The following is a 10,859-nucleotide window of genomic DNA, read 5'->3' as shown; positions in this document are numbered from 1 at the left end:
CTCTATATATTTGAGAAATAAGACCAGTCTTTCAACAATTCTTTCACATCCTGAAGATGAACCACTGTTGCTGGTTTGAAACGTTGATAAAAAAAAAGGAATTTGAATGCGATGGATCCGGAAGTCAATCTACATAAACATGAGACTCGCAGAAACCTCAAAGACAAAATACTCACCCAATATGGAAGGGAGATATTGATAGAAGTTCATAGATTTGAACGACACAAATTGCTCTTAACGAAAAAGAAGACTGACCTTACATTCTTGAAGAGATGCAGAGATTCTTCAGTTGTTCAGTTGGCTAAGCATCTCACACATCTCTATATATTTGAGAAATAAGACCAGTCTTTCAACAATTCTTTCACATCTTGAAGATGAACCACTGTTGCTGGTTCGAAACGTCGATCAAAAAAAGAATTTGAATGTGATGGATCCGGAAGTAAATCTACATAAACATGAGACTCGCAGAAACCTCAAAGACAAAATACTCACCCAATATAGAAGGGAGATATTGATAGAAGTTCACAGATTTGAACGACACAGATTTCTCTTAACGAAAATGAAGACTGACCTTACATTCTTGAAGAGATGCAGAGATTCTTCAGTTGTTCTGTCGGCTAAGCATCTCACACATCTCTATATATTTGAGAAATAAGACCAGTCTTTCAACAATTCTTTCACATCCTGAAGATGAACCACTATTGCTGGTTCGAAACGTCGATCAAAAAAAGAATTTGAATACGATGGATTCGGAAGTAAATCTACATAAACATGAGACTCGCAGAAACCTCAAAGACAAAATATGTTTCATGGTCAACATTCTTAGCCAATTTATGGTGGGACCTAAGAGGGTGCATTGGACAACGGTAAGACATACATTGAGGTACTTATGCGACATAATCGAGTATGGGTTGAGGTATACTCAAGGTGATGATGTTAGGTCATGTGGTTATACAGATGCAGACTGGGCAAGTAGTTCAGTGGATCGAAAGACCACATCAGGGTGTTACTTTAATGTTGGATTAGGGGTTGTATCTTGGTGAAACAAGAAGCAAAAGTCAGTGGTACTGAGTTTTGCAGAGGCATAATACATGGCAGCTAGCATGGCCACATGTGAAACTATTTGGCTTCGAAATACACTAGTGAGTTTGTTTAGTTAGAAGATGGAGGCGACCAATATCTAATGCAATAATCAAAGTTACATCAAGATCTTTGAGAATCCAGTGTTCCATGATGGGTCGAATCATATCGACATACAATACCACTTCATCAGATATTGTGTGCAGTGCGGATCGTTTTAGCTACAACATGTTCCCATAGACCAACAGGTGTTTGATATACTCATGAAGGCTCTAGGGAGAGCCAAATTCGTTTATTTCAAAGAATAGATGGGTATAGCGAAGAACACCTTCCTTGCTAAGAGGGAGTGCTAGTTTATGGTAGTAGATGATAGGTGTTCTAGTCTCTATGATGTCTAAGAGGCTAAGGAACATGAGATCTCCAAAACCCAGAAAAGGTTTCGCGTGATAAGCTTGGGAAACACCTTAATTAAAATAATTAGCCAATAATTTAATTATTTCTTAAGTTTAACTTAGGGAAGTTGATTAATTAAAGTTAATTAATCAAGGTAATTTTATTTTTCTCTAGAGACTTCTATTGATGGAGTCAACTAAGCCATTGATCGAAATTATATCTTAGTCGTTGGTTTCCTAACAAAATATTATAAGAGCAAGTTGAGGGCTTGGAAAAAGGGCATCAAATATCATTTGAGTAGTTCAACTACCTAGTTTCAGGTTTTTAGCAAGGCGTAATTGAATCTAGGGAAGTATTATACAGCGAGGGAGCATCAAATATTTGGGAGTAGAGATTCTAGAGGAATATTTCCTCAATATTTCTAGTGTCTGGGAGGTGGGAAAGAGGAGGTAAAATTATTTGCAGAGGAGGTCGTACAAGGGCAGTGTGAATAGCTAGAAACCCCAGTGCGAGTTGCCGAAAGAGGCTTTTTTAAGTTACTAGTTGTTGGATCAAGGTTTCAGAGGCAAAGGGAGGTTGGATGTCTCACCAGGAGGCAGATCCAGGGCTGTGAAAATTCATCTTAAGCAACAATACACATTCCCCATACGAAGTGCAAATAGCTTGGGAGAGTGTGAGTTGTTGAGACATGGCCAGATTCAGTTATAGAGGGAGATATTGGATCTCCAATTTATTTTCCTAGTTATGATCAATATTTTCAGAGGATTGGCAGTAAAAGGCATCCAGTTGATTGTACTCTCAAATTGTTGCATAATAATAAAACACTCATATGTTGCATTGCTTTTCCCTTTGGGGTTTTTCCAAGGACATTTATCCTAAAACAACAATGTTAATTTTGTGTGTGCATCTATTTCTCAGTTACAATTTTTATATTTCCGCAACATTTTTATGATGAAGAACGCATCATTGATTTAATTGTTGTTTGATGTTAATAATTTACATAAGACAAATAAACTACTAATATTTAGAATATTAAACTCCAGCTGTTGAATTTAAGAAAAATTCAAAATTGTAATGTTCACACACATATATAGAGGATATACATGTGAAAAATTAGGTTCATGATGCTATATATTTATGGTAAAACTAAAAACTAACAATCTTTGTGCCAAGAGGCGATCTACAACCCAATATAGGGGAGATGTGTGTAATGTAAGTTAGTAATGTAATGTAAGTTTGTCAACATTTATTAAATGTTGGGAAAAATATATATAAGAAAAAAAACCAAAACAAAATTAAGTGTCGGCTTCATATTCAACTTAAAATATATATAAATGTAAAATGTAATACAACTAAATTACAAAATGTATAATATAAAATTTAATGTAAAATGTAATGCAAAATGTAAAAATGCAAAATCCATATAAATTGAAATAATGATTTTGTAACATATTTAAATACGGATGGTGACATCATTGGAGAAAAAAAGGGAGGTATTCTCCACTTGGACAAAGACTCTCAGCAGTTCAAACAATTGATGCAACAAATGAAGATGGTTGACATGGAATCGATTAATGGAGTATTCACAGGGAACAATTGCTTTGATGGTAATAACCAAATAGCCTTGCTCTTGGATAGATTTTTAGTCTGAGAATATCTCTTAGAAGTGGATGTGTTCATGGAAGTTTCTATTCTTAGATTTGGATCATAGGCTAATCTGTTTAGAAATACCGAGCGAAACTACCCTTAAAAATAAACCTTTCAATTTTGAGACTTTCATTCTAAAGGATCCATCCTTCCTTGAGAAGGAAAAAGTGTGGTGGGAAGAGGTTCAAGTCTACGATCCCTCCAATATGGCCAAGTTTCAACAAAATAACAATATTCTTAAGTAAAAAAAAAAAATGGAACATAAACCATTGAAATGAATGCTTTTTTTCTCAAGTGTATGCTTAAACACCCCCATATGGGGTGATAGGGATGTGATATGTCTCATAATGTGTTATTTATGAAACTCTCCCCATATGAAGATTTGTAGGAAGACTTGAAAAGAACCTAGTTCCTCCATAATATATAGGGTATAATGGTGAGGAGTGTGAAGGATTTAGGGGTTCATTTCATTATTTATCCTAATGTGAAGATAATTTTCTTGATAAAAGGGTTGTTCTAAAAGTTTTAGAGGCCCAAATTGAAAATGAATTCAGTGGGATTAATAGGATACAAATGATAGATGTCCTTGTATGTCTACAAAGCTATTGCAAAACTATATTGTGTGAAAGAATCAATCTCTTTGAGTGACAACCAAGTAACTATGGGGTTTGTCTTTGGTTGTTTATCTTGGTCATGGCTAGTTTAGTAGTTTAAATATTCTATCATGCTCACACATCCAAGTCTATGGACTTGTGAGTTAGTTAGTCGATTAGGGTGTGGGGGCCTAGGATTTTTTGTTCCAATCAATGGGATTATTATTGGCGAGACTAGTTGGTTTATGTGTCCCTAGTTTCCTTGTGTGCCTTCAACATTTGTTATTACCACAAGAAGTAAATATGGCTAGAGGTGGCCATAGTCATAATGGACACTGGGGAAAAGGAGGTAACATATCGCTCAATATTAATAGGGAGCAAAGGAATCCATAGAGATCTTTTCAACTCAAACGTTTCCTTAGGTTTGGGCTAAGATGGAGCTAGTAGAAAGAGAGCCACATTTAGAATGAGGGATTTTTCCTAATGTCAAAATGAATGCAACAATTGGTCCATAGGTCCCTGATACTAGTACCTCCATAATAAGAGACACAAAGTATGACAAAATCATGGATCTCTACTAGAGAATAAAACATAATGGAATGAACCCCTAAATCCTTCACAACCCTCACCATTATACCCTATATGTTATGGAGGAATTAAGATATTTCCAAGTTTTCTACCAATCTTGATAGGAGGAGAGTCTCATAAATAAAACATATCACATCCTTATCACTCCATGTGGGAGTGTTTAGGCATACACTTGAGAAAAACCATCCCTTTCCATGGGTTATGTTCCATTTTATTTTTTATTTTTGACTTAAGAATCTTGAAATTTTGTTGAAATTTGGCCATATTAGAGGAACCCGAGACTTGAATTTCCTCCCACCATGCCTATGTCTTCTCAAGGAATGATGGATCCTAAAGCAAGAAACTCTAAAATCTAAAAGACATGTTTTTAGGGGTAGGCTTGATATCTATTTCTAAATAGATTTGCTAGTGATCCAAACCTATACAAGAAAGAAAGACATGTTTTTAGGGGTAGGCTTGATATCTATTTCTAAATAGATTTACTAGTGATCCAAACCTATACAAGAAAGAATAGACGCTTATAGGAAGACATCCACTTCTAAGAAATGTTCTATGACTAATAGTCTATCCAAGGGTGAGGCCATTTGGTTCTTACTTCTAATTTAGGTTCCATTTAAAATTCTCTTATGAGAGTTTAGATTCCATTTAAAACTCTCGTTTAGAATATGGTCACCCCTTGAAGTTCAGAAAGTCCAAAGTTTATATTCCATTTACTAATTGGGGCATGTTACTAGAAATATAGTTAATACGTATTTTAAAGTTATTAACCATCTACTTATAATTATGAAACTCTTTCATATTTTCTTTTAGTTTTATTGAAAAACATTTTATTGTTTATTATATTACAAATGATCTAATAATTTTAATAAAGATTCTTGTAATAAAAATAGCTACGCTTGTAATAATATATTCCCTTGGTAGATGAAAGTAAGGTGATTTTCGAGTTTTAGTTAAAACTAAATTTTATCTAGAATATGCTTTTGAATAAAAGCTAGTCACTGTTTTGTAGTGGACAAAAATTGTTACAATATTTAGAGTTGATAGTATAATATTTATTGATTTTTGTTAGTAAGATTTTATTGAGTGTCCATGCAATTTGAAATCAAGATTTATAATTTAATAGTCAATTGTGTATTATCGTCATTTTATTTTTTCCTTATGGTAAATATGTAAAAAAATTAACATAATTTAATTATTAAAAGGTAATTTTTTTAATCAAACCTTTATTGATAAAAGGTTAATTTATTATCAGAACATCAGCAAAATTTTAAACATAATGTTTCTTAACAAGAAATATAAAGACCCAAAATGTAAAAAAAAATGGTTTGATAAGTAAAGAGGAATCCAAATTCCAACGGTGCTTACAAGTATGTGTTTTCCTCCTCTATTTTAATCGTGTTTTTTTTGGATTACTTATATATAAGTTATTTATAAAAATGAAAAAATCAACTTCCATTTCACTAATGTGTGTTTTCTGGATTGCTGGTATGCATGTTATCTATAAAAATAGAAAAAAAAATTGTAATGAAATGTTAAATCTCTTTAGGATTTGGATTGTTTGCATACAAATTATTTATAAAAATGAAAAAGTCCTCGTCCAAATTCACTTTATTTATTTATAAACATGATAAAACAAAAGCATAATGGAATGCTTTTTTTTTCAGATGAAAAAAACAGAACTAGCTTTTATTAAAGGGGCAAAAACCCAGTTACATATATATTTTTTCATTTTGCTGCACTTCTATCTTAAACAAAACATAACAAGACTGAAATGAAAACTTTCCACATTGAAACTAGATAAATGTCTTATTGTTTCAAAATGGGGTAAACATTGGCAATAGCTCAAAAAAAGTGATAAACTAACAACATATGTGAGAGAAAACTATGGAAGAGCGATCCACCCCTCCACATTGGGTGCGTCATCAAAGACAAAGGAGAAGTGTATGAATCCTTTTGAATCCTGCAACCTTGTTTTGGATAGAGAGTTAGCAGTGGCATAATGGAATGTTATATTAACAGAGCATGTGTTTGTAATCTCACCAGAGTTGGATTTAAAGAACATGGCTATGTAATTTCGGAAGCTGCCTACAATCTGAGGCATATCATGGTTATGCTAAGTATTTATGAATGCAATTAGGCATATTCATATCAATTTGTATACACTAATATGTTTCTTCATGGCTAGTCAACCTTACGAAATGCCCATCTCTCCATATAACTCTTTGATTTGGGAAATGGAGGTAACCAAAGAACTACTTGCTCTGTTTCAAATGGATTAGACTCTTTGATCTAGGAAATGGAGGTAACCAAAGAAATACTTGTTCTGTTTCAAATGGATTAGACTGCAAAAAATGACAGTTTAAAAGAAATGTGAAGTAGCTTTCAACAATTTTGAACTTTGTTTCCTCTAACTTTCTATCTCAATCTTTGAATATTGTCCATCCTTCATTTTGTTCGTATCTTGTTTTTCGATATTAAAAATTCTATGTCAGTGTAAAGCCATCATTAACTGACAACATCCCAGCCTAATTATTAGAGCTCCTCCAAACCAATTATCAAATTGGAAGATGTATTGTTTCTGCTAACAAACATAACATTGTTGGGAAAAACATTATTTACTCATCTCGCTTATATTTAATTTGCTAGCAAATTCACTTGTGAATCTAGCATGGATTTAATTGGGCGACAAGCCCTTGCAACTGAAATAATATTTATAATTACCATACACTGATATGGACAACCTAATTGATGGGTCCAGTAGCAACCAAATGTGTATAGAGATGCATGAGCCATATCAACCAAATTGATGGGTTCAGTAGCAACCAAATGTACATAGAGATGCATGAAGACTCATCTTGAGGTTGTGTGTCGATGGAAATTTAACATATATTTCTATTCATTTTGATTTCTCAACTTCTCAAGGTTTCTTACTTACGTTGTGTAATACTCTGTGGGGTTTTATTGTTATGGTATCAACAATAATAATTTAGAGAAGTAAAGATTTGAACCATGATCAAGAGAAAAGTATAAACACATAGTACAAATAAGGTATAAAAACAAAGTGCAAAATCATTGAGTTGGATTAGGAATTTGGTGAATTCAAGAAGGGTCCTGGGCTTGCTTTTGACAATATATCTTACTACCAAGATAAGATAATGTATGTTACTAATAAAAATACCATAAATCCAACCTCCTAACTAGTAACGGATCGAAGATATCATTTTTCAAGGGATGACTAGACACAGGTGAACTAGCTAATTAAACATTTTTCTAGTAATGCCATGGCCATGTGTTTGGAATAGGTTGGATGGAAATATTTTTAACTCTCTTGAGAAACCATGTTTGCTTCCCTAATTTGATTTCAAAAATATTTAAAGAAAAAATTCAACCAAAAATTTTAAAATTTTTAAAGTTACACTATTCAATATGAAGAACATGCACATAGCATATAAATTATTTCAAATTGGAAAAGGTTTACCCATCAAGGGGAAGATGAATCAATAGTCAATAAAATGTTATTTAAGGTTAAAGTTCACAAATCAAGGTAAGATGAATCAAATAGTTAATAAAATGTATTGTACTGAAACCCTAAAAGAAGACATCGCGCAATCTTTGCCAACATGATTTAACAAGATGGATTAACAACAAAATAGTTGGGGAAGGTTGATTCTGTGGCTGTCTTACAGTATAACTAACTTGCAGGGGCCGTATATGCGAAGTTAAGATGTTGAATCGATCGCGGAATGAACAGATTTAGCAACAAACCATGTCATTAGAGTTCTAGCTACTGCACTAGCCCTTCAGGTTTGAAGGCAAACTTGCAATGACCTCGTCAACAATGTAGCAATCGTTCTAGCTACTGCACTAGCCCTTCACGTTTGAAGGCAAACTAGCAATGACCTCGACAACAATGTAGCAATCAATCGATGGGTTGCGCGCCCAATAAAACCACGTTTTAACCAATTGAGCTCCCACAACAGCTGCAACTCGATAACTCCCATTCCTCAAAATTGAGGATGATTTTCCGTTGCCGGGATTTGAACCCGGGTCGCCAACAATGTAGCAATCAATCGATGGGTTGCGCGCCCAATAAAACCACGTTTTAACCAATTGAGCTCCCACAACAGCTGCAACTCGATAACTCCCATTCCTCAAAATTGATGATGATGATTTTCCGTTGCCGGGATTTGAACCCGGGTCGCCTGGGTGAAAACCAGGTATCCTAACCGGACTAGACGACAACGGATGGATGACATTAAGGCTAATATTTATGTTCTTTTACTAATCAATGAACGAGTTGGCTTTAGCCCATATCTTCCATTACGGTGGAAAAGTGAGCGACTGAATAATCGATCTTGTAAATTTTGTGCAATTTTAAACAGCGTATGCCATCTGGTATCGGAGTGGCGCAGCGGAAGCGTTTTCATACCCCACATGCCAGGATCAAAACTTGAGCATCAAAGTGGCAAGAAGGTTGTTAAAAATTGGATTCGTTGAATAATGTTAGTATGTTTTAATATCTCTCCTCAATATAATATTATTGATATTGATGTTTCCTTATGTATCTTGGAAATTCTCCTTTTTGCCCCCTTCTTCCGGAATAAGTTCTAGACATCCTGTAATAAATATAAGACATCTGGTGCTATGGTGTACTTAGGTGTCATGCATGTTTTCATGATCAACTGGTGCCGTGGTGTAGTTGGTTATCACGTCAGTCTAACACACTGAAGGTCTCCGGTTCAAGTCCGGGTGGCGCCAATTTATCGTTGCATTTGCTTATTTGCAGCTTTTTCCTTTCAACATCAAGATGGAACATCCGCACTGAAATATGAAAAGAGTCAAAACGCTGAAGGTCTCCGGTTCAGGTCCGGGCGGCGCCAATTTAATTGCATTTACTATTTGCAGCTTTTTTCTTTCAACGTCAAGCTCTTTTCCTTCAACGTCAAAAAGGAACATCCGCACTGAAATGTGAAAGTAGGGTTCTGACGATGCTACAATTTTGTTTCCAAACATGGAAAATTGTGGCCTCTGCAGACAACGCATATGAAATGCATGGTGATAATAGTACTGATAGATAATCAGTGATCAGAAATTGAAATAAATCATAAAACATCCGCATGCTAAGGTGGACGCAATAACTTTCTCATGCATAAAAATGTATTCAACATTGCTGGAATAGCTCAGTTGGTTAGAGCGTGTGGCTGTTAACCACAAGGTCGGAGGTTCAAGCCCTCCTTCTAGCGTTCAGTAGGGTTTTCAAAATTCAATGGAAAGCAAGGATTTACTAGTCCTCCATTTTCACTTTTACTTGTCAGATCTCTTGGTTACAGGCTTTACAGATCTCTTGGTTACAGACTCTACAGTTATGCGTTTTTCTCCATTCCACAAGGCTTACACTTGTCAGATCTCATGGTTACAGGCTTTACAGATCTCTTGGTTACAGACTTTACAGTTATGCGTTTTTCTCCATTCCACAAGGCTTACAGGTAAAAAAATCCTCTTCCATTTCACTTCTGGATTGCTGGTATACATGCTATCTAAAAAAATGAAAAAAGAAAATTATAATGGAATGTTATATCTCTTTTGGATAGTTTGTATTCATGATATTTATTAAAATGAAAAAATCATCTATTTCATTTATGTGTTTCTTTTGGATACTTTAAAAATTCAGCAAAAGATCATCTTTAACAGGTATGTGTTGTTTAGTTTGTATTCATGATATTTATTAAAATGAAAAAATCATCTATTTCATTTATGTGTTTCGTTTGGATACTTTAAAAATTAAGCAAAAGATCTCACAGTTAAAGATTTACAGGTATGTGTTGTTTTCATCTACCATTTCACTTATGTGTCTCTTCTGGATTTTTTGTATACTGGTTATGAAAAAAGAAAATTATAATGGAATGTTATATCTCTTTTGGATAGTTTGTATTCATGATTTATTAAAATGAAAAAATCATCTATTTAATTTATGTGTTTCTTTTGGATACTTTAAAAATTCAGCAAAAGATCTCACAGTTAAAGATTTACAGGTATGTGTTGTTTAGTTTGTATTCATGATATTTATTAAAATGAAAAAATCATCTATTTCATTTATGTGTTTCGTTTGGATACTTTAAAAATTCAGCAAAAGATCTCACAGTTAAAGATTTACAGGTATGTGTTGTTTTCATCTACCATTTCACTTATTTGTCTCTTCTGGATTTTTTTGTATACTGGTTATGTATAAAAATGAAAAACTCCTCCATTTGACTATTGTCTCTTTTGGAGTGCTTGTATATATGTTATATATATAAACAAAATAAAATAAAATTGTAATGGAATGTTATATCCAATTGTTTGTATATAAGTTATCTATTAAAATGAAAAAATCTCCCTTTTTACTTATGCATCTATTTTGGACTGCTTGCATGTTATCATTAGAAATGAAAAAAAAATTGTAATGGCATGTTCTCTCTTCTAAATTGCTTGCATATAGGTTATCTATAAAAATGAAAAAATCATGTTTATAAAAATAAAAAAAGAAAGCCTGATGGAATGTTGTAACTTGTATTTCTT

At 33.7% G+C, this 10,859-nt stretch overlaps 3 non-coding genes across 3 annotated transcripts; 2 read left to right on the top strand and 1 right to left on the bottom strand.

Annotated features, from left to right (window-relative positions):
* Window positions 1-8,473: 8,473 nt before the first annotated feature.
* Window positions 8,474-8,547, bottom strand: TRNAE-UUC (transfer RNA glutamic acid (anticodon UUC)). The gene has a single exon. It is a non-coding gene; the product is annotated as a tRNA-Glu (tRNA).
* Window positions 8,548-8,985: 438 nt separating this feature from the next.
* Window positions 8,986-9,059, top strand: TRNAV-AAC (transfer RNA valine (anticodon AAC)). The gene has a single exon. It is a non-coding gene; the product is annotated as a tRNA-Val (tRNA).
* A 411-nt stretch (window positions 9,060-9,470) lies between these two features.
* Window positions 9,471-9,544, top strand: TRNAN-GUU (transfer RNA asparagine (anticodon GUU)). Its single transcript has one exon. It is a non-coding gene; the product is annotated as a tRNA-Asn (tRNA).
* The last annotated feature ends 1,315 nt before the right edge of the window (window positions 9,545-10,859 follow it).

This window comes from Pinus tabuliformis, chromosome 6 (assembly GCF_031772625.1).
Source record: "Pinus tabuliformis cultivar Carrire ecotype Pingquan chromosome 6, CPIR1, whole genome shotgun sequence".
NCBI lineage: Eukaryota > Viridiplantae > Streptophyta > Pinopsida > Pinales > Pinaceae > Pinus > Pinus tabuliformis.
This window is presented reverse-complemented; position numbering and strand designations above follow the sequence as displayed.